Source organism: Symphalangus syndactylus, chromosome 2 (assembly GCF_028878055.3).
Source record: "Symphalangus syndactylus isolate Jambi chromosome 2, NHGRI_mSymSyn1-v2.1_pri, whole genome shotgun sequence".
NCBI classification, from domain to species: Eukaryota; Metazoa; Chordata; class Mammalia; order Primates; family Hylobatidae; genus Symphalangus; species Symphalangus syndactylus.
The window spans coordinates 91,216,041-91,240,048 of NC_072424.2; the positions used below are offsets into that span (position 1 = coordinate 91,216,041).

Genomic DNA, 24,008 nt, shown 5'->3' on the forward strand with positions numbered 1-24,008 from the left:
ACAGTGTAAAAGTGTTCTTATTTCTCCACAGCTTCACCAGCATCTGTTGTTTCCTGACTTTTTAATAATCACCATTCTGTCGTAAGATGGTATCTCACTGTGGTTTTAATTTGCATTTCTCTAATGACCAGTGATGATGAGCTATTTTTGCATGGCTGTTATTCTTCAGGTTGATGCTTCGTGGAATTTTACTGAGCCTTGGAAAGAGAACACCAATTAGTGGAATGAACCAACCTGTTCCAATAAATAGAACACTAATTTAGAAGTGACCTAAAAGTGAACTCATGAAAGTCAGGAATGTGTTTGCACTAATTTGGAATTTTATTTTCAATTTTTCTCTGATATGAGAGATGTTGAAATAGCAAGAGACAGAAACTGTCCTTATTGAATTTCCATCTGGAAGTAAAAAAATAATAGAAATACTAGAGTAACTCCCTCCCAATTTTGCAAATTCAGAAACAGAGCCCTGGAATGAACTATTGTTTGTAAAATCACTGGCACATAGTAGGTATTTAATAAATGTAATTTATTCTCTTTGCTTTACCCATTCCAAGAAAAATGTGCCTGGGTAGAATGATTCTGACTTCTTGAAGCAGACACACATTTTACAGGATTTTTGCTTTTCAAAACTAGGCCCAGGATATCATTTTTAACTAACAAAATTCTCCATTTCCTAATTACTTCAAGCTAAAGGTAGGATCAGGACAATGGATCAAAATGCTATCAAGAAATATGCAAAAAGCATATGCCCCACAACCTAAAACTCTTTCTAGCAAAAATAGTCCAGCAAATAAAGAAGCCACCTGAGCAGTGACAGATGGGATAGAGAAAAAAAAAAAAAAAATGTTCTCTTGATGATTTTGTTCTATCTAACGGCATTAAACCTCACTTGTATGTTGGTAACTATGAGATTTTTATCTCCAGCCTAGACCTCACCCCTGAATTCTGAGCTCATATAGTCCCCTGCCTTGTTGGCATGTCTAGTTCAATGGCCACATGATATCTCAAACCTCCTACGTACAAACCAAACTGCTAATTTCCAACCCTAAACATGCTTCTCCAGTGGACACCCCATTTGAGTTGATGGAAATTCCAAACTTCTAGCTCTTTAAGCCATAATCCTTCACTGCATTAACTTCAAAAATATATCCAGGGAACTAATCCTTTTTGTTATCACCTCATTTTCATCCTTACTACTCTATGATGATCTCTCTCCTCTGCATCACTGTAATCACTATCTAAATCAGAGGTGTCCAATCTTTTGGATTCCCTGGGCCACATTGGAAGAAAAAGATTTGCCTTGGGCCACACATAAAATACACTAACATTAACAATAGCTGATGAGCTAAAAAAAAAAATCACAAAAAAATCTCACATTTTAAGAAAGTTTATGAATTTGTGTTGGGCCACATTCAAAATTGTCCTGAGCTTCCACTCTTGCTTCTGAGTCCATTCCCATCACAGTCACCAGGATTTTGCTTCTAAAACGTAAGTTAGAGTAAGTTACTCTCACCATTGTCATTACGTTTCACTCAGCATAAAAGTTAAAGTCCTTGAAACAGCATTCGATGGCCAGCATCAGGAACCTCAAATTTGTTTGTAAAGGGCCAGAGAGTAAATATATCAGGCTTTGTGGACCAGATGGTCTGTGTTTCAACTATTTAACTTGAAGCAGCTAATGAGAAAAGTGTAAATGAATGATTGAGGCTATGTTCCAATAAAATTTTATTTATAAAACCAGGCAACAGGCCAGATGTGGTCAGTTGGCCATAGTTTGCTGACTCCTGCTTAATATTCTCGTTTCCTGCTTTATTTTTCTTCATTACACTTAATGTCACCTGGCATACTGCTTATTTACTTGTTTATGTCTTTTCTAATTAGAATATAAGCTACAGGAAAGAAGACACATCATCTCTTTACGCAGTATCTTCAGTACGTAAAACAATGCCTGGCACATAGTAAGCATTCAATAAATATTTGTTAAATGAATGAGTGAAGATGAAGATGCAGCCATGCAGAAAATCACTGGTCTTCTGGCTGGTATATCACTGTATATGCAACTAAAATGTACAGTCCACTGAAAATACCACCGTGCATCTATGTCATTACATTAGGGAAGTATTTTCTGACACCATCATCTAGATTTCTTGATCGTAAGGGTACATAAGGAAAACTGTAAATTAGAATAACAGAGAAGAATTTCTTATGTTCCTATAAAAAACATGTTTGAAAACCACTTTCAATATCTATCATCTCATTTTACCTTGATAGTATTCATATATATATATATATATATATATATATATATATATATATATAACATATATATAAAGCCCTTTATCCACATTTACTAATTAAAGAGAAAACAAAGAGGTTAAAAAGCTTTCTGAGAGTCAAAGAATTAATTACACCCTCATAGAGCCAAGCCTAGAGCTTATGTCTAAGGTTGTTTCCACTGTGCAATTACTTTGCCATGACGTATTTTTCTCTTATGGTACATTTGATTCTCAGTAGTTAAGGTTTTATGTTGTACATTAAAAAAGGAATATATTCAGGGGGAAAAATGAGAAGAACTTTGTCCCCTGAACTACTTTGCAAAGTTGTGGGAGAGAGCAAGGCAGTTAAATTTACCCATCCTTGAAAATAATAACTTTCTCTCTAGGCTTTAATAAGAGAATTATTGGGTGCTAAATGACAATTTGCTAGTGAGAATGAAGAATTAAGGCAATATTTACTGGGAAGGTAGTAAAAACTTTAAAAAATAACCAAACCTTTAAACTTCTATGACCTCTCTTTCTCTAGAGACTTTTCCATTGGGTTTTGGCAAGGGCACTCATGGTCTTGAAAACTCTTCTCAGAGTTCTTCCAGCTTCTTTCTTCATCATAGGTTTGGGGAGCCAGTATCTGTTTTCCTATGTCAAAGAGGCAGGCAGTGCGATTTCTGAATTCCTGTGTCTGAGGTCAGTCATATCCTAAGGGAGAAACAGATATGTGAAACAGTACTTTTTCAGTATGACATTCTGATTTATGACATTTGGTGTGTTATGGCATTGCTTCTTTTGGAGACAGAATGAATGGAAATTTAATGCAAATATGCCTTATGTTTTCCAAACTAAAAGCTGAAACATGTAACCTCTCAACACCTGAAATGCAACTTACATATAAAAGGACATTTCAACATTTTCTGGCTTCCACATTGGGGATCCTCCCTTCTATCGGTCATCTACAACTATATGATCAAAAAAATCTGTATTATTAACAATTCAGCGTCAAAAATTTATAATGGTACCCTAGAGAATAAACTCCTAATTTGAAATGACTCCTTGAGCAATGGATTGAGAGAGAATTGGAGCTGCCTCTGGGCTCAGTGGGAATAGAGAGGTGGTATGGTTGTGGAAGGGGGAGGTAGAGACACAGTGCCATAGTTTTGTCTTTCCAGAAGCTCTGTCTTACAATCTTAACCTTTTCTCTCAACATCCCCTTTCAGCTCAGGCTCCCTCCTGCTGCCAAGGCATTCTATGGTCATGCTTCCCCTGGTTTAAAAGGCTGCTCGTCCTGATCTTTTCCTAAAATGCCGTCCCTCCAGTGCTCTAGGACCCTGCCCAAGTTCTACCCTCTCCCTAATTACTCTAACCTCTCCCACCTTCAGACCCCAGTGCACATTTTGGTCTTTGCCATTCAATTTAGTGCTTCTTGTTACTTCCTAATACTTAAATATTTCATATATGATCATCTCCCCTCTTTTAACTTCAAGCCAAGTCTGAGTATTTGAATTTATTTAAATCCTTCAATAGTGGATTCCACATAGTGAAGGTGCATAAAACAAATGACTTTTAACTTTCTTGTATATGGTAATTTCCCTTGCATTTTTTGGGTTTGTAGTTGCTGTGAAATGAAATCCAAATTTTTTAGCATGACATGCAAAGTCCTTTCTGGTCTGCAGCTAGCCTACCCCTCCAGGCTCATTTTGCACTGTTTTCAAGGCTGCCACCTCCCCTCCTTACGTTACCATCCCACAACACACACACACACACACACACACACACACACACACACATGCATCTTGTAGATTACAGCAGTGCTGAACTACTTGGCACTCCTCAAGTTTGCCTTGTTTTGCTTTATATATATATATATATATACATATATATATATATATGTATATATATATGTATCGTACTCTAATAATAAAATTTACTTGTCTATAAGTCTTTTTCTCCCAAAAAAAACCTTCTTTTTAAGAATGAGGTTCTTAGTGTCTGTCTCTTCTTCATCTTCAGTTAGAAGCATTTAATAAATATGGATCACTGTATAAAATTTCAAAGGGAACTTTTTAAAATTAAAAATGTAGAAGCAAGGGTTTCCCCTCAGAGAGTTCAGGAGGTCGAGGCTGCAGTGAGTTGTGTTTGTGTCACTGCACTTTAGCCTGGGTGACAGAGTGAGATCCTGTTGCAAAAAAAAAAAAAAAAAATTGAATTTGACTAGTAAAATGTGGTTAACAACTTAAAAAGACTCAAAGAGAACTCTAAGCAGCCAAGAATATGCAGCTGCAAAAAAATCAGCTACTACCTCCAGGCTTAAGGAACGTACATAATAAAGAGACCGGAGACTTAGGAAAGGGTTTCCCCAAGACTGAGATTCAGATCTCTTCAAAGAGGGTGCAGTCTAAGGGCTCAACCGAAGCTACCACAGACCCTAGAGCTTCTCAGAAGCTGCCTGTGATTGGGGAAAACCTGACCTGAAAATGCGGTGGAAGTTGATTTAAAAAATAGGAAACCAGAACCAGTCTTCTATTGACGAAGCCAAATGTCATGCCCACTGACAAAGGAGAACAGTTTACAGGGTCCAGTTCCATTTTCATAAAGCAGAACAGGAAAGCACGTATTTGGAGCTGAAAGACAATACATTTAAAACTGACACAAGCTTCAGTGTAAAATTAAGATATATATATATATAAAATATATATATGTAAAAATAAATAGGATTGAGATGGGCAAAGTTAATCTATCATATTTCATCCCTGAAAGAAGATTATAAATGCTTTTGGATATTTTTATAAGTTAAAAATTTTAATACATAACAATGCAAAAGTAATACTGCCTGGGTTAAATTGGTTACAGGTTTTTAAACCCCAGGAATTGAACCTAATTTTTTAAAGTTATAGTATCAAAAATTTTACAGAAAGGTAGACTTATGTAACCTGAAATGATGAGTTTGAAGTAACTGAAATACTGTCAGGATTCTCCCAGACTATCTTAGCCAGAACCTGCAATAGAAACTGTTTTTCACAGAAGAAAGTTATATCTTTCTTCTGCTTTGGAGAAGATAGAAGGCTAAAAACAATAATGGAAAATAAAAACATATCAATTTATTTATTTTTTGACAGCTAAGCAATGATAATTTTATTTAATAGAATGAATAAAACAAATTTTGTTCATAAAAAGAGATAAATCAAACTTATCTATTAGATACTGTCTACAGGATAGAGTACTAGGGGACCATAGAATCACAGCTTAGGTTTATTCCCTTGAAATATATATAGAATAAAATATGTCTATTCAGTATCTGTTGTGTTTTCCCTAAATTGTTCCGTTACCCATGGATTTAGATTTTGTGAGTGCAGTTCGGCATATTGTGTGTGTCATTTTCAGGATGTGTAATCTAGAAACATAAAATCAATTATGAAGACAAATATTGCATTACTGAATTCAGAAGACCTAAAGAATGCTAAGAAATTTGTGGAATTGACAGCTTGAGAGAACTTTCTTAATGCAACTCATATTGAAAACCAAAGTTTCTTAAATATAAACAAAAATATTGTCAGACTAATACTTGTTTCCATTTGACATGAAAGAGCTTGAGACCTGACCGGCTATGGATTTTAGAGCACTGGCATGAGGGACATTAACTGTTGGTTGTATTTTTTCCATAGAGGCATTTATAGCAAGGGCTATAACTGACTGTGACAGGCTTAGCTTGATTAGGTTTCTCAGTTTAAAATCAACACCATGTATCTTCACTGTGTTCTTTTTTCTTCATCTCCCCAACATCAGAAAATTTCTTTCTTTCGTTTGCCTTGAATGACCTCCAGACACAGGCCACTGGTTTTTACTGAGGGATAGGACAGAACCCATTAGAAATGCTTATTTGTTTTTCTGACAAAAATGGCACCCATGATGCTTTGCTGCTTCTCAGAGAGCTAACTAACCGCTGTGCATATGCCATAGGACTCATCTTGAAAGGGCAGGTTGTCCTTGTTGAAAGAAAGTTGTTCTTTCCCTTTGGAGGACATCTGGGAGTAATATTCCCTGTATCAACTCTGTTAGCTCCTGTCTCACCCACACCAAGACACCTGGCTGCCAGATACACACACTGGCTTGTCAAATTCCATCAGTTCATTGGCAGCACAGAGAGGCTTGGATTTGGGTGGCCCAAGGGTGTAATGCTTACCAGAGAAAATATCACATTTTATCTTTTCTCACTGAACAACAATTATCAGAGAAAGTTGATCAGCCACCCCTTGTTATTTTTGTGTCTGGTAAACACTCATCTGACCCCCTTGTCCACTTTGTTGAGCATCTATTGCAAAAGTGAACTCAGATCAAATTTCTGAAGTACTTATCAGACTTTCATGAGCACCCAGATGTGTTTTTCTCAAGGTAAGTGTAGTCAGCCTTTATTCATCTCTGAGCATGAATATTCTTGCTGTTTTTGATAAGATTCATTATATAACTTAAGAAAGATTGTCTGTATGCTTAGATAGGGTACTGAAGATTTATAATGAGGCTCAGGTACTTCAGCTGTTTCCAAAGAATTCACTATGATTTAAATTCAAACCAGACTGAACTCATCAACACATTTCTTTGATGAATTATTATTTACGTGAACTGACAAAGCCGTGTGATTTTTCTATCAGTCGTCAAATCTGCCCCTTCACAGTTGGCAATAAATCTTTATTCTTTTCAGTAAGAATGCTCTTAATATGCTTGCAACCTGCTGTTTGTTGTGATTTTTGAGGTGGATAATGTTAATCCATTTTTTAAAAAAATCTGATTCGAACATTATCTAGCTCTTCATTGGGTTCAAAACTAGAAAAGGCACCTTTCCGCAAATTTACTTGTATGATAAATGCTCACCAAGGACTTAATAATGTTGGATTGCTTTATCTTAACAGCTACTCAAGGCTCAAAAACACTATGAAGGAAATTAAAGAAGATAAGAAAATAGAATATCTTTGCCAATAATGGAAACAAGATGTAATAGATCACCTCTCAATGAACATGACTGTACAGGATACCTGTCAAATAATCAGGCAAATGTGTCAAATATTTGCTCTCGAGTGATAAGACATTGCTGTTTTCTGATAAAGTGGAAACTTAGGGATTATATCTTTTTATCTCTTTGTACCTTATTGATCCATCATTAAATATTTCTTAATGAACAGCTTTGTAGTTTGCTGCATTTTAGAACTAGTGAGAAGTATAAAGATTTTCAGATTGCAAATTTGTCATCTAGACTGGATAAATCTAAAGAAAGGTTTCTCAACCTTGGCACTGTTGACATTTTGGGTCACATAATTCTTTGTTGTGTGAAATTATCCTGTTCATTGGAGTATGTTTAGCAGCATTCCTGCTCTCTACCCACTAAATGCAGGTAGTATTTTGTCTCCCCTGGTTGTGACAAATAAAAATGTTTCCAGAAATTGCCAAATGTCCCTTAGGACATTTTCTTTCCCCTGGGCGGAAAAATCATTCTAGAACATCTGATTCAGAGTAAGATCTCCATTATACATCAAATGGAGAAAAAAAAAATTGAAGCATGAAACATTCACAAGTAGGCATTCCTCCAAAAGCAGACACTGAGACAGGGATGGGAATGCAAATAGTTTATTTGGGAGATGATTTCAGGAAGTGTCAATAAGGGAATGGAGATGATACAGTGATGGGAAGAAAGCCAATAAAAAAATGAGTTGTCAAGTTGGGTACCTCAAGGGTAATTAGGGCTCATTGTAGCTTAGAATACAGTGCTAAACACTTTTCGAAATTATTCAAACTATGGGGAAGGGAACAAGAGTATTTTTATCCTAGGTCTGTCTCCAAGAGTCATTAACTCTTCCATCTTTCTTGCCTTCCCTGCAATGGGCTGCAGAAGTTCTGGCAACTACAGAAAGCCTCAGGCACAGAATTTCAGAGCTTACATTTGGAAATTGTAGGGGTTGCTTGCCCAGAAATGGTGACAGCCTAAGGGAAAGTCACCTGCATCTATCTTGATTACTCTTAACTCTCTGACTTCTCTGCACTCTCATCTGTCTCTGACCTCATGCATTCTCCATGGAGGCAATATCCCTTCAAGGGAGCAAAACTTACCTTTTTTACACTGTTCCTTTCATCTAAGAAAGTCCTTACTTTTTCTTTCCTCTTCCACTCCCCTCTCAAAATTTTATAATCTATCAAGGTCTAGCTCAAATGCCACTTACTTCTTCAAGGTTCCCTATGCTCTTACTCCAAGAGGTCACCTCCTGGCCCCACCTTTGAACTTCTAGCCAACCTCTACTGCTTACCCTCATTCTACCTGGAATTAAAGTTACTTTTGGGCCCCTTCACATCCACTAGTTAAGTTCCTGGAGAAAAAAGATTGAGTCTTATACAATGCCATACTTCCCAAGTGGTCTAACATAATGCTTTGAACATAGTAAGTGCTCAAAGTTATGAATTGGAAGAAAAAATATTTTTATCCTTCAACTCTTTTTTCTTTTTTTTTCTGAGATGGAGTCTCGCTCTGTCACCCAGGCTGGAGTGCAGTGGCGCAATCTCGGCTCACTGCAAGCTCCGCCTCCTGGGTTCACGCCATTCTCCTGCTTCAGCCTCTCCGAGTAGCTGGGACTACAAGCGCCCGCCACCACGCCCGGCTAATTTTTTTTGTATTTTTAGTAGAGACGGTGTTTCACCGTGGTCTCGATCTTCTGACCTCGTGATCCGCCCGCCTCGGCCTCCCAAAGTGCTGGGATTACAAGCGTGAGCCACTGCGCCCGGCCCAACTCTTTTTTCTTTAGAAGAAAATTTACTTTTTGTCACAGCTCAATTCCTGGGTCAATGTGGGGCATAGTGGGAGCACTTCGTGAACTCTGGCTTCCTCAGAAGTGGTGAAGACCACAAACTATCAATCTGGGGAAACTCCACAATCCCTCTATAGGCATTGCTCCAGAAAGATTCCTCGTACTTTTTTAATCAGTGCTAGTTATTCATTATATTATTATGGGTATGCAAAATAATATACAGTTGGCCCTGTCTGAAGAATTACAAAGGATTGCCTAGGCCCTTTTGGTTATCCAGGTGTTTTCTATTTTTTTCCACTGCCAGGGTGGCTTGTGTTAAATCTGGAAAGACAGATGCCTTACCAAATGCAGATCAACTCCTGAATGCATTGATGACGACAGTATGGTAATGATTTCTTAACTTCCTTTGCTTAGTGATACTTTCCTGAATAGTTTCAGTAAAGGAGCTAGCATACCAGGGAAGTTTTTCTGCAGCAGATAAACACCGAGTATATTCTACATTCTGAATCAGTGTTAGTGTTGTTGGTCAATGATTCAGGAGGAAGAAATAATTCTCCCTTCTGCTATCTAAAAAATCTAAAGTTTGGAGGAATAGAGATAGCATTTTTTTAAGCCTAGTCAAAATTGCACAACTTGTAAGTGGCAGAGTTGGAATGCGAATCCATGCCCATCTGATTTTAGAAATGGACAATTGTTGGCCATGCTGCCCACACATAACCCTCTCCTACCAACGTCTTCACTCCATTCTACCACTCCTTTTTTCTAACAGGCAGCCCTTGTTGGTCACAAGTCAAAGTATGCATTTTGCCAGCAGGGAAAACACAAAGGGCATGGATGGGTCCTAAGCTTCTAAGGACAGTCACCAGCCCTGAAAAATCCTCTAAATTACTATATTGACTACTCCTAACCATGAGAAAAGAAATAAATGTAATATTTTTCATTGATATTATTGTTTCATTAACCGAAGCTGTCAAATTATAGAATGATTTTTCCAGGAGAGTGAGTCCAGCGTTATCTTCAGTTACTGGACCAGTGTCCGTGGGTCCTCAGTGGTCTGAATGGATTAAGAAAAGAGCATCAAGATGGAGACCTTCTGCCATCATGTTTTGTCATTCATGTTTAATTGTATTCATTTTATTTTCAAATGGCTGATTACACCTATAATTATTTCCAAAATTATTTGCATCCTCAATATAATTTAGTTAACTTATAATTTATTTTTTACATTCATAAAACTAGTTCCAAAATTATCTTTATTGAAATATATAATTAACATGACACAAACTTGTTAATCCACTTCACCCATTGTATATGTTTGTATCTTGATTGTAGTCGTTCAGGAAAAGAAAATTTTTTAACTTTGTAGGAGATAGCATATGTAAATCCCCAAAAAACTGCCTTTGTTCTTCACTGCTGGAACATGATTCCCTCCCCAGTTTCCTGTGATAGGAAAACAAAATGGGATCAAACATGTGGTGTTTTGTTTTTGTTAATAGTATTAGGTCATCAGCTCTTCCTTGTTTCACAAATTGATACTTGGAAAAGGACGTAATGAATTATCTATTCCTAATGTTTTCTTCAAGAAGCTTCTAGAAACAGAGACTTGAGACTTTTAGAGAAATGGAAGCAGCAAGAGGAAGTTAACGTTTATATGCATGGGCCATAAGAAATACATCCTTCTTTATTTCAAATTGGCAACAAAACAAGAAGAATAAGAATTTATATATATGTAGACCACATACTGTTTTATTTAATTTACACAGAACATAGCATATCATATGCACCTCTGTTTAATATTTTAAACCTCTAATTATTTAGAATTGAAATCAGAATGTAAATGTCCAAAGGATTAGTTTTCTCCCAGCTCTCACCAATGATTCATTATCTGGAACAACTGCAGAATCTGTGTAGATCTCAGCCTAAGATCTATTTATACTACACACACACAAACACCCCTACATATATTATATATTATATACATTATGCATGTTACCTGTAATATACATGATTTATACCTGATATTAGTGATAACTCAGTTAAAATATTTAGTTAACCATACTACTCCATTTACTAAGCATTCTAGAGAATAGAATTTGGCTTCTAATAATGTTCTTCAAATTTAAATTATATTTTACTAAAAGATTTATGGTATCTCTCACTTGACCAGCAGAAAACTTGAATAAGTGGGTACTTCTGTTTTTACCCAACAGACCATAAAAAACTCCTATATATGAAAGAGAGGGATTGGGAAAATGGCTGGTTTGTTTGCTTGTTTGTCTGAGTCTTGGATTCTTTGCCTCACCTCTGTCCAGAGAAGATTTGAGAAGACTGAACAACTATAACAAAAAAAAGTAAAAGGCTAAATAAAATTATAATCCTAGAAATACATCTAAGAATGGATATTTAAGGCCACATTGGGATAAACTTCACAAATATGGGAGCTCTAAACGTCTATGTAGTTTAATGGTTAAATTTTAATTCCTTGTAGCATTCTTGTTGTATTTTGTTTTTGTTTTTTTTGGCAGTGGAAGCAACAAGAGATGAAATGTTACATCATCTTTTTTTATAATAAGGAAAATATTGATGTGTACTTTCCAACCCCCCAATCTTGAAAGAATTTTGCTCCCTGAGTTTTAAATTGGTGAAATCCATAACAGTGTGATCTGTCAGTTGTGACAGAAATAATACATATCTTTGTTATATATATATATACGCCATTGAAGCTGGCAGTTTTATCCAGCACTGTCCTGGGAAGAAAAAGAAAAATTTGTTTTTTTGAATGAAAAAGAAATGCATGTTTTCTGGCTGGAATAATGTACTGGGTCCTAGGTTCTGTAAGAAATTTCTCTTTAAATTATTCATCCCTCTTGGCTCTGCTTCTTATGTTTCCTCAGCAAGTCTAAATATGGCAGGAAAAGCAGACCCCAGATGGAGGACATTGGCATTCCAGATTACGAGTCAGACTCTGAGGAGCTTGATAAGAGTGAGTCAGCCTCCCTGAGTCTGATCAATTTGGGAATGCTGACGACCCTGTGATAATTTTAGTAGAAAGACATATTGCCTGCCCCTGGAGACATCCAACCCCAACCTCACCATCCACAACTATTCTTATCATTAGAGAAAAAGAAACAAATCACTTCAAGCAAGATTGTCTTTTGTAGTGCAAATTCTGTAAGAAATTTATCACGTAAGATTTTGCATCGGATATTCTGGCTTAAGTAGTAGATGACACCTGGAAACACAGGCAGAGGGCTGGTGGTTTTCACAGTATCCTTTGATAAGAACTGAGCGCTGCCATTAGAGCCTGAAGAAAAATACTTCTAAATAAGGCCAAGATAATGTATTCCAAGTGGTACCATGTTTTCAGTGATCTGGACTAATGCATAAATGAAACTTTGAGTGCCTAGGGAATTGCCTTCCAAAAATCCTCCAGATGGTCACTTCCTCAGGAAGAGAGCCTAGAGGCAACCCAGGATTACATTCTCTATGAAGAGTCCGGAATCTATAAGGAGAATTTAGTCTAGAGGAAAGGCCTGAGATCCTTATCCTGAGTTTGTTGGTTGAGGGAGCGTCCTACACTTTGGGATTTGGGAAAGCGGAAACTTACTCAATTTCAGATCCTTGTTTGGAAATAAACAATCCTAACCAAGACCCTGGCCTCAAAGGAGAACTGCTCAGCTTCTACGGAGAGTGACTAAACAGATTAACTGATGGAAAAATAAAAATTTTTCTCAAACAGTTGTATTTATTCTCTTGTAGCAAATAAGCAAATGGCTGACTCAGCCTCTGAAGATCACCACTATGATGAGTTTTACCTGGGAGGCTTCTAAAGCAGAAGTTGCCATGAGCATCTGTTCATTGTGCCTATGGAGACACAGCCAGGAAACATATTAAAGGATATTAATTTAGATGAATAAAATGTATTTAGTTGAATAAATATTACAATTTTATATTGAAATTACTTTTATATGATTATGTTTTATGCACTGATTTCATCAAGCAATCTCACTAGTTACTATGAACAAGCTGCATTTTATTATAATGGCAGTGGACATTATAAATTAATATAAAATTCTTCCAATTCTCTTACAGCCTTTATTTGATGATGCCCTTTGTTCAGTAGAAATGTGGTTGCTCCTGAGGGAGTTAGCAACATGATAGCTAATTTCTTAGAAAGGTGAAAGCAATTTAAAATTATTTTATTATGCAGTTCAGTTATGTTTATTATAACTATGATAAAATGCTGACAATAAAATGTCAAGTCACCCGTAATCGCAACACCCAAAGATAATATTTTGGTATGCAACTTTACCCTCCAGTTTATAAAAAATATATTTTGTAAAATATATCAAGAAAGAGAAAGAGAGCTTGTTGGTTTCCAGGAATAATGAAGAGCAACGCAGTCCCCAAAGCCGGCTGTCTGATACTGACTAGCTAAGTGAACTGGCACACGTTGTTCAACTTCTCTATGCCTTCACTGTCTCATCTCTAAAACAGATGCATATTGTCTAGTAGAAATGGTGTCTATCCCCAGATCCCATTTCACCAGACCAAGTATTAAGTAACTGATAAAAGGAATAAAATGCTAGTATCTCTCTAATGCCTATTTTCTTCTTATTTATCCTACCTGTATTATTTCTTACTTCCTTCCATTCCTCCTTCTCTCCTGGATTTGTAAAATGTAAATCAATTAACTAAACTTACTTTCCTGACAATAAGGTTTCTTGACAACAAAGGTTTGTGTAGCCCAAACCCTTTTGGAATTTAATGTAAGTTTTAACTCTCTTTTCAGGAAAAAAATATAATAGTATATGGAATAATACAGGCAGGTATCTGAATAATATTTCAGGCCCTTCATAGCTCATACTCAATTCCCTAAAGAAGCTAGAACTCCTATTCCAGCTTTCCTCCTTTCCTCTGCTCTCTAGTTGGATTTTCTTGTCTGACATTACTCTCAATAACACATTAGAACCTTTCCTTTTCTGGGGCCAAGGGAGAGCTTTCCCCTTGGTCCTCTCAAGTTTCTATGAAAAATCAACTTGCAAAAGGTAAATTAATTGGGGAAAAGGTTTACAAATTTATTTAACGTGCATATGCAGGAGCCTTCAGAATAGAAACCCAAAGATACAGAAGAAATTGTTCATTTTATGCTTAGGTTAAATGAAATATGGATGATTGTGTAGAAACATGATTGGACAAGAAGGGTATGATCTCATGCTAATAGACTGAGTGAGGAAAGCCAGCAAGGCCTGTCTGTCTGTATTCTTCTTGGCCCCTTTGAGCATGTATTCCTTCCTTCTAGGTATGAGGCAGGACCCTCTCTGGAATGGGGGTCTTATGACCTACAGTCAAACAAGATATATCAGATAAATTATGGCCAGTTTTTACACAGAAAGATGTCAGGAGGGAGTTAAAGTAATATCTTTAGGTTTTTATGGCTGACTTTGGGAAAAAGGGGTTCTGGTTTCTATGACTTGCCTTGCAGAAAAGAGATTCTAGTTTCTATGATAGTCCTCCAGGGAGAGTGGGACTATGAAACAGGAGGGCAGGAGAAGGTCAGAGAAAAACTTTTGCTTCTGAGGCTGCTTCTGAAGCCTTCATTTGGGGTATTGTTTTCTGAGTCCCAACACCCCTCAATCCACTGGTAGTACAGACTTTCCATTTGCTTCTGCAGCTTACAGTCAGCAGTTACAGGGCTAGTGGGCAGGGATGGGGGTGTGGTGTTTGATATGGGAGAGAAAGCGGAATATACATCACCCAGTTGCTTCTCACAACCTGCTGGACCTGCAGGTGACCAGTTTAGTCACCTATGTACAGTCAGTGATAAATGTGACGAAAATACTTGTGACTCCCAAACATGTGGGGAAATGAAGAGAAAAAGATATAGTATAAAAGAACGAGAGAAGAGCCTCAAAACTAGCAGAAGGTTCTGCATAATATAGGAAAGTCTTTGTGGGCTCTGGCTACCAGATGCTTGCTATTCAAAGATTTCATTACTGTGCAATTCATAGGCATCTAAAATACCAGGAAATATACTAATAGCATTTGCAGTCCATCCCAAACCAGGAAGATTTTAAGAGTGATCCATGTGAGCTCAGCCTTTTGCTTTGTTCATAAAGCAATATGATCACTTGATTAAGAGAGAAAATAGACTGTTTTTTAACCTTGCCTTGAAATTGTGAAATTCCTGTCATAAAAATAAGAAATAGTATAGGAAGCCTTGGGGTCAGATCACCCACTGGTTTTCAGGAGTTCTCAATAGTTTTTAGGCTTTGAAGCAACAAGGTGAAGGGAGATTATGGTTTCATACTAGTATTTGAATTTCCTGAGATTTGTTTGCTTGGGAAAGACCCTTATTATTGTTGAAATGTTTAAAGAATTGAAAGAGCTGTTTTCTTGTTTGCAAATCCACTTTTTGAAATAGAAACCTCTAGGATGGAATGGAACAGCCACTGAACTTAAAACTGCATTTTATGTGTTTTTTTGTTACCTGATAAAAATACCAATCCCAGGATTCAATTTTTATAATTCTTCTGTCATACTCCAGTACCATCCTTAAATATTGGAAAATCTTTACTTTGCGGGGGAGGGGAAAGAAAACAATAACAGATCCTCTACCACATGATAAACCATGATATTTTCCTCAGTTGTTAGTCACATTGTACTTTTGGCCATGCCCCAGAAACCACAACCCTCAATTACATTTGCTTCCAGACATGTGGAAGAAACACATGCTAAAGTAATTAACAAAATTTTGACATTTACATTTTTCCCCTGTCAGTCCCTGTGATTCTTCAGCATATGATTGTATGTGAACCAAAACAATCATACATCAAGCTGACCACAATTATCCTTATCTAGTGCTTTGAAAATGTCAAAAAGTAAAACAGAAGAAAACAGTTTTTTCATAGACTTAGCACACTCTACTCCCTGTTTGGCAATGAGAACCACATGTGACAATGGCAGGAAGGTAAAGCATCACGTATTATCCCAAAGTCATTGCACTCCGCAGACAGCCAACTGAGTTTGATGACTAGTGGCTCTGAGCTGTCTCATTTGCCCTGCATTTGCTGTTCCTCCTTCTCTGTTGATAGATTCTAGTGCTCATTAAATGGAACGTGTAGTACAACCTGAAACTAATGAACTTTAAGTAGAAAATGAAACTAGAACATCAAATTTTCATAGTATCAGGAGATTTGTTGTAGCAATGGTAAGTGTATCTTCTAACTCTATCAGCCAATATGTAATAGAACATTTTAGAGAGCAGTGAGAGTGTTGTGCATTTGCTTATTACCCAATTTACTTATAGGACTTTGATAATTGTTCACCATCGACTTCATATCTTCATAATCCCACAAGCATTCATTAATCGTCTACTGTGGGCCAAGCACATAGACACTGCATATATAAAGATGAATAAGGCATGGCCCTTGCTCTCAGGGTGCCCACAAAATAGCGGAATGACAGACATATATGTTAATGATATTGCATAATGGGATAGAGTTATAACCAAGCTAACTAAAACACTCTATGAAGCACAGATAAAGAGACTTCATCTGTGAGTCACAACGGAAGCTGTGACCCTGACCACAGCCAAGAAATATGTCTTTAGTAATCATACTACCTATCTTTTTGTTTGCCTTTCTAGATCTCCTCTCTACCTTTCTCCACCCTGTTCTTGCCCCATGAAGCTGACCTTTGAGGACTGGACCAACGGGCTCTTTTGCCCTCTTGGCAAGAGATAAGAGGATTAAAGGAAGAGATTAGGCTATTTGTTCCCCTCTACTTTCCTGCCTAGTTTCCATGGACTGGTGGCATCTTTCTACCAAAGGCTATGATTCCTGTCAGAGCCCTTTCCACACAACTCCCCTCTCCAGATTCCCAGTCCCACTCTCCCCTTCCCCTTTTCAGCCTAGGAGAAAGAACGATCCTTTGTTGGCTTCCTACACTCTGCCCACACCTAAATAAAAAAATAACCCTTTATTAAACTCTCTTCAGTTACTCAGTTTGAAAATTTTGTCTGCTTCTTGCCAGGACTCTGACTAATGCAATAACCCTCTAGGAATTTAAGGTATTCAATAATTTCAGTGTTACTCATAGAGAATCCAGCTTGGGAGCATACAACTAGGGTCTCACCAGTCACTGAGCAAACCCATCACAAATGTCCTCAAAAGATAACCCTCCTAATAATTCCAGTTCTTACCTAGGAGAGCCACTTATTCTAGAACAGGTCCTACCTCATCAATCCTGCCATAGGCAAATTGAAATAACAACAGATTTCAGGACATGCTACACCAAAATATGGCACCCCAGCATGTGAGGAAACAGCAGAAGTAGGATATAGAAAGAATTTCACTTGTACCATTTTTCCTGAAGCAGGCCATAAAACCTCCCCTGAAAATATGTCATAAAACTCTCAGTCCCGAGGAGTCCTCTGTATTCCTGGAAAAAGGAAAGTCACAGAGATATTAAGAAGCATTGGGACAAAGAGGCCTTCTTAAGTCCCCCCAGTTTATTACCATTAGAGCATACTCTTTTGTTCTGTAATCATACCTCTCTGCGTGACTGTCCATAAAAATACAGTTTTCCCTGTTTCTTTGGGTCTTTACTTCTGAAGGCTACCATGTCACATAAAATTTGTATTAAATAAATATATATACTTTTCTCTTGTTAATCTGTCTTTTGTTATAGGGGTCTCAGCCATAAACCTTGTGATGGATGAGGAAAAACTATTACCTTTTTTTTCTACACTAACACCCGCCATTCTGCAGTGAGGTCAGGGGGTAGACAGAATTCTAAGAGACCTCCAAGCTTCCCAGCCCCTGACACACACACATTTTTTCCCAGTAATTTAATCGAATGCTAATCTAGTTGCTGCTATGAAAGAATTTTGGAGATGTGACTAGGATCCCAAATAAGCTGTCCTTAAATTAGAGCTATTATCTGGTGAGCCTGATCTAATCCCATGAGCATTTCAAAGCCAGAGAGTTTTCTCCAGCTTATCGAAGGAGTGCAAGTCAGAGGTATATGCTCTGGTTGACCTGGAAGACAGCAGGCATCCATACTATGAACTGCCTACGGAGGCCATGTAGTAAGGAACTGAGGGTGGGCTCTGGGAGCTGAGAGAGGTCCTTGGCCAACAACTAGCAAGAAAATAGGGCCTCAGTCCTGCAACTACGTGGAAATGGATAGGTCCAACAATTACTGAACTTAGCAGAGGACTCCAGGACTCAAATGAGAACCACAGCCCGAGCTGACACCTTCATTCAGCCTGCTGAGACCCTGAGCAGAGAATTTGGCTACGTCATGCCAAGATTCTGCCCAACAGAAACTATGAGATAATAAATTTGTGATATTTTATAACTACTAAGCTTGCAATAAATTGTCAGGCAGCAATAGGGAACTAATACAGGCAACATGGTAGCTTTGCTTTGCCTTTGGGAAATGAATTAACTTAAACACAAGTTTCTTCAAAAAAATAAAACATATTCTTTTCAATGCAAACACCTGGATATGTTAATAATACATTATCCATTTATTTGCCTTATTATATAGTATTTAGTGTACTGCCTGATATTGAAAGCATCTAATAAATAGTTGCTGAATGAAATATACAGGAATCATTTGACATTTTCTTCATTACTCAGATATTTAGTAATTCTAAAAGCATCCATTATTTACTAGGCTCTGTGAAAGACTGGATTACTCATGACCAATATCCACTGTCTTTCATTAGGAGAGGGTTATACTTTCCTGTACCTTTGAAGTAAGGCTTGGCATGTGATTTACAGCAGCTAATAGTAAGCAGAAGCAATATGACCACCACCACACAGAAGCCTTAAGAGTCCTTTTGCTCTTTGCCCCGCATTTTCCATGCTCTCATAACTAGCATGTTTCCAGGTAGGGGATGCTCTACCTGAGGTTTTGGGCCACAGTGATGCAGAGCAGAGCCCCAGTCAATCCACAACTGCCATGCAGTGTGACCAAGAAATAAACCTCTGCTGTTTCAAGGCATTGAGACATTGGGGTATTTTGGAACTATGGCATAATCTAGCCCATGTTAACTGATACAGGTTCCAATAATACTGATGCCTTCAAGAGTTATTAAGAAGTATATGATCTCAGGCCAGGTGCGGTGTCTCTCATGATTGTAATCCCAGCACTTAGAGAGGCCGAGGCAGGTGGATCAAGAGGTCAGGAGTTCGAGACCAGGCTGTCCAACATGGCGAAACCCCATCTCTACTAAAGATACAAAAATTAGCTGGGCATGGCGGCGGGTGCCTATAATCCTCGCTACTCTGGAGGCTGAAGCAGGAGATCGCTTGAACCTGGGAGGTGGAGGTTGCAGTGAGCCGAGATCATGCCACTGCATTCTAGCCTAGGTGACAGAGCTAGCCTCTGTCTCAAAAAAAAAAAAAAAAAAGTACATGATCTCACTTACATGCAGAATCTAAAAAAGTCCAATATATAGAAGCAGAGAGTAGGACAGTGGTTACCATGGGCAAGGAGGTGAGAAAAAAGGAGAAATGCTGATCAAAGGGTACAAAGTTGCAGTTACATAGGATGAATATGTCCAGAAGCATGAGGATAATAATAATACTGTGTTTTATACTGAAAATCTGCTAAAAGATTAGATCTCAGATGTTCTTACCACATACACAAACAGGAAAGTCAACTCTGTGAGAAGATGGATATTCCAATTTGCTTTTCTGTAGTTATTATTATTCTTCTTATTATTATTATTTGAGATAGAGTCTCGCTCTGTTGCCCAGGCTGGAGTGCAGTGGTGCGATCTCAGCTCACTGCAAACTCTGCCTCCCGGGTTCAAGAGATTCTCCTGCCTCAGCCTCCCAAGTAGCTGGGACTATAGGTGCACACCACCATGTCCAGCTAATTTTTATTTTTAGTAGAAACGGGGTTTCACTATGTTGGCCAGGATGGTCTCAATCTCTTGACCTCGTGATCCACCTGCCTCAGCCTCCCAAAGTGCTGGGATTACAGGCATGAGCCACTGGGCCAGCCTTCTGTAGTAACTATTTTACTATGTATATATATGTATGTCAAAATATTATGTTGTACACCTTAAATATATTCAATTTCTATGAGAACAAAAGTGGATATTCATTTTCCCTTAGCACTAACTACCTCTTTGCGTGGTATAATTTTTGCTTCCTTCCTGTGGCATCATCTCTAAACATATCCTTTTAATATACATGCTTCTTTTAACTGATTTCATTTCATATACAGTGTCAGGCTTAGGATCCTGAAAAAGGCTCTATGCAAAACAAAAACATGCATAGGTTTTGTAAGAATGTTTTCTCACTTACAGATTATTCTTGTTTGCTTTTGGAAGCATGGTCATATTTCAGGATTTAAACGGAAGGGTGCTTTCCATGTGGGTGAGTCATTAATTATAACAATTATAACTTGTATGTTTTTTAAACTATGTGTAAAATAAAAAAGTTTTGGCTCTAAAATGGCTTAATCTCAAGAACTCATCATAGAGTAACTGTCTCTTCTCAGGAGGCGTTAAATGCCTGTGAGCACCACAATTTAGTATGACTTCAGGCACTTAGACTCTTACCTCCACACCTCACTTTGTTTGCTTACTGAACTGCTAATGTTGACTAGCTACTGGGTATCCATCATATTCTCCCTGTTGATGGGGAGGTCTATGCATACTTGGTTAACCATTAACATGCAATATGGTGTAGGAATTCAAAGAAAATGTAGTCTTTGCCCTTCATAAATTTGTAGTTTTGTAAGCTTCAATTTTTCAGCTTGAAAACTTGTAGAGTATAAGGAAAGGCAGAAAAAAACTTTGCCTAATGAGATAAACAGCCATTAAGAATTCCCTTTCCCTCACTGCTGTGCGTTCCAGTGTCTACTGTCTAAAATGGCCCACAGTGTTGAGGAACACAGAGGCAATATTAGGCAGCTCTCCATGAATAGTTTTGAAACACTGTCTTCCTTATATTCCTCAAACATCTATTTCTCCATGTCCTGACTTTCCTCTTTCCTCCTAGAAAATAAAAAAAAAAAAAATTTGTTTCACTCTACCATTTAATTTTGCCATAATGCTTTCCTTCTCAGAACCCCCTAAAGACTTCCAATGTGCTTCCAAATCAGATAAAAATTGGCCAGCAGCTGTTATAAGATTCTTCGTCAAATGACCACAATGCTCTCTTGTTCAAGTAGAAGATGAGATTTCTGGTTCAATTCATGATCCCAGAAGAACTACTCAGCCTCCATGAGGGACCAAGAGTAGGATTCTAGCACTTGTAGGGTTCAAGGGACAGGTTCTTGGACCTCTGAAGATTCACTGAAAAATCAACTCACAAAAGGTAGATTAATTGGAGAAAAGGCGTACAAATTTATTTAACATGTACACACGGAAGCCTTCAGAATGAAGAGCCAAAAATACAAGAAAAATTGTCAATTTTTATGCTTAGGTTAAACAAAGTGTGAACAGCAGTGTAGAAATATAATTGGGCAAAAAGTTATGATCGAATGTTAATTAGATCATTTTCTCTTGCGGGAAAACGCAGAAGGGCCTGTTTGTTTAGATTCTTCTTGATCTCTCTTGAGTGTACATTCCTTCCTTCTTGGAGGTGGGGCAGGACTCTCTCTGGAATGAATGTCTTATGACCTAAACAAGATCCATAAAATAATTTTTTATGGCCAGTTTTTACACAGAAAGGAGTAATATTTTTAGGTTTTATGGCTGTCTTGGGGGGAGAAAAGGGATTCTAGTTTCTGTGACCTGCCTGGGGGACAACGGGGATGCTAGTTCCTATGGCTAGCCTTGGAGGAGAATGGGACTGAGACAGTGGGCAGAAGAAGGTCAGAGAAAAACTTTTGCTTCTGAGGCCTTCATTTTGGGGTATTGTTTTGTGGGCATTAACACCCTGTAGTACTAGGTCAGGAGACTGATCTTATTTTATGAAATATGGCCCAACTGACAACATCAAAGACCTCATAATCTTGCTTTTCTCATTCAGTCTTTTTTAATACAATTCAATACAGACAGCCTGGTTTCTTTACATTGCCCTCAAAACTCCCACCTGAGTACATTTATTTAATTTGTTTCTCTCATCTGGAATACCTTTCATCTTTCTCCTTCATTTTTTCAAAGCCTTTTTCCCAACCTCAAGTCCCTTGCATGTAACCCCCAGAGACTTTCTCTGCTCTGAATGCTCTGTGGTTGAATTGACAACTGCAGTCATAAAGCACAGAGTTATGTGTGTCTACAATGTGCCAAGAACTAGGGCTTGAAAGAACGGCAGGACAATCCTTGCAAGGCTTCCCATGCTATCAGGGAGAATGAGATGGATATTTAAGAAGATAAATATCAATATATTCCATCAGCATATGCCACCTTGTCTCTATCCACAAAGCACTGTGATATGACAGAGTGTTCTGTGTCACTCATTTGACACTTAGTATTTGTAAAACTACACACATGATGTCTTCCACCAAACACTGAGGTGTTAGCTGAGATGTAGTGATATAAAAAAGCCTCTCTTCAATAATATACAAGCTTTGTGAGGTCACACCGCTCTGTGACCCTTCTCATTCCAAGATCAATACAACACACATGGCCCCATGTCATAATGAAGACTGCAGACTCTGGAGGCAGAAGTCCTCCGTCTGAATATAGCTGAGCCACTTCCTACGTGTGTGTTCTCGAGCAAATTTCTCTGTGTCTGAGTTTTCTTATCTGTAAAATGGGGCAATAAATTTACCTACCTCATAGAGGATTTGAGAAAATCAAATGAGATAATGTAAGTAAAGCACTTTGCACACTGTTTGGCACATGGCAAGTCAATAAATGTTAGATATTTTTGTATTATCTCAACATATCTAATGCAAGTGACTGGCAGTCTAATGATACAGTTTCGCTGCCTCTAAGGAGTAGGGGTGCAGCTGTAAGTAACCCTTTCTGCATGATGGATCCTCTCTGGGTGAAATAAAATGAAATAGAAATTTCACGCCTAAAATCTCGTCTTAAATATAATATTTTTTAAAGCTTCATTCCCTGTTGCCCGAGGGACCTATAGCAGGATTCTGGTATAAGCTGTCCCCACCCTGACCAGTGGGCTAGAAACTTTCTACTGGGCACCCACCTTCAGTCTTGGCTCTGCTGGCATGAGCAAGGCAGGGTTAGGGACAGGACAAGCACACATCGTAGTTCGCCTAAGACCCTAACATGTTAGGCTTGTTGTCTCAGTGTTTTTATTAACAGCACTTCCACTTGTTCCTTAGACATGTCTTGGTTTGGACAATAAATTACTCAGCCACCCTAGTTATAGAGTCTGCTATTCTGTCCCGCATTAAAGAGCAGAGTATAAAAGGGAAACATGGGCTGAGCTTGAACCCAGCTTTGACGCTGCTGCTCGTTAGCCACAGGTCCTCGGGCAATTGCTGAATTTGGCTGATTGGTAAATATCTTAGTCCATTCAGGCTGCCCTAATAAAACACCATAGACCGAGTGGCTTACAAAAAACAGAAATTTATTTCTGTTAGTTTTGGAGACTGAGAAGCCCAAAATCAAAATGCTGGCAGATTGAGGGATGGTGAGGGTCCACTTTCTGGTTTACAGATGGCATCTTCCAGCCATGTCCTCACATGGTGGAAGAGGAAAGTCCTTCTGGAACCTCTTTCATCAGGGCACTAATCCCATTCATGGGACCTCTGCCCTAATGACCTCATCACCTCCCAAAGATCCCACTGCCTAATACGTTAACATTGGTGATTAGGTTTCAAAATATGAATTTTGGGAAGACACAAAAATTCAGACCATAGCAGTAAATTTTGCTCATTAGTAAAATGAAAATAGTCGTACCTACCTACCTCACATGGCTATGAAAATCACATGAATACACAAGTAGATGTCCAAATATGTGAATTCTTTTGCCTTTCCTTTCTACCCTGCATACATGAACAGAAAACA

General features: G+C 38.0%; 1 long non-coding RNA gene across 1 annotated transcript; it reads right to left on the reverse strand.

Annotated features, from left to right (window-relative positions):
- On the reverse strand, positions 1–22,591 carry LOC129463136 (uncharacterized). The gene is made up of 5 exons (XR_008651021.2): positions 22,518–22,591; positions 17,418–17,497; positions 4,739–4,891; positions 2,772–2,972; positions 1–197 (listed from the first exon to the last, which is right to left on the reverse strand). It is a non-coding gene; the product is annotated as an uncharacterized lncRNA (long non-coding RNA).
- Positions 22,592–24,008: the final 1,417 nt, after the last annotated feature.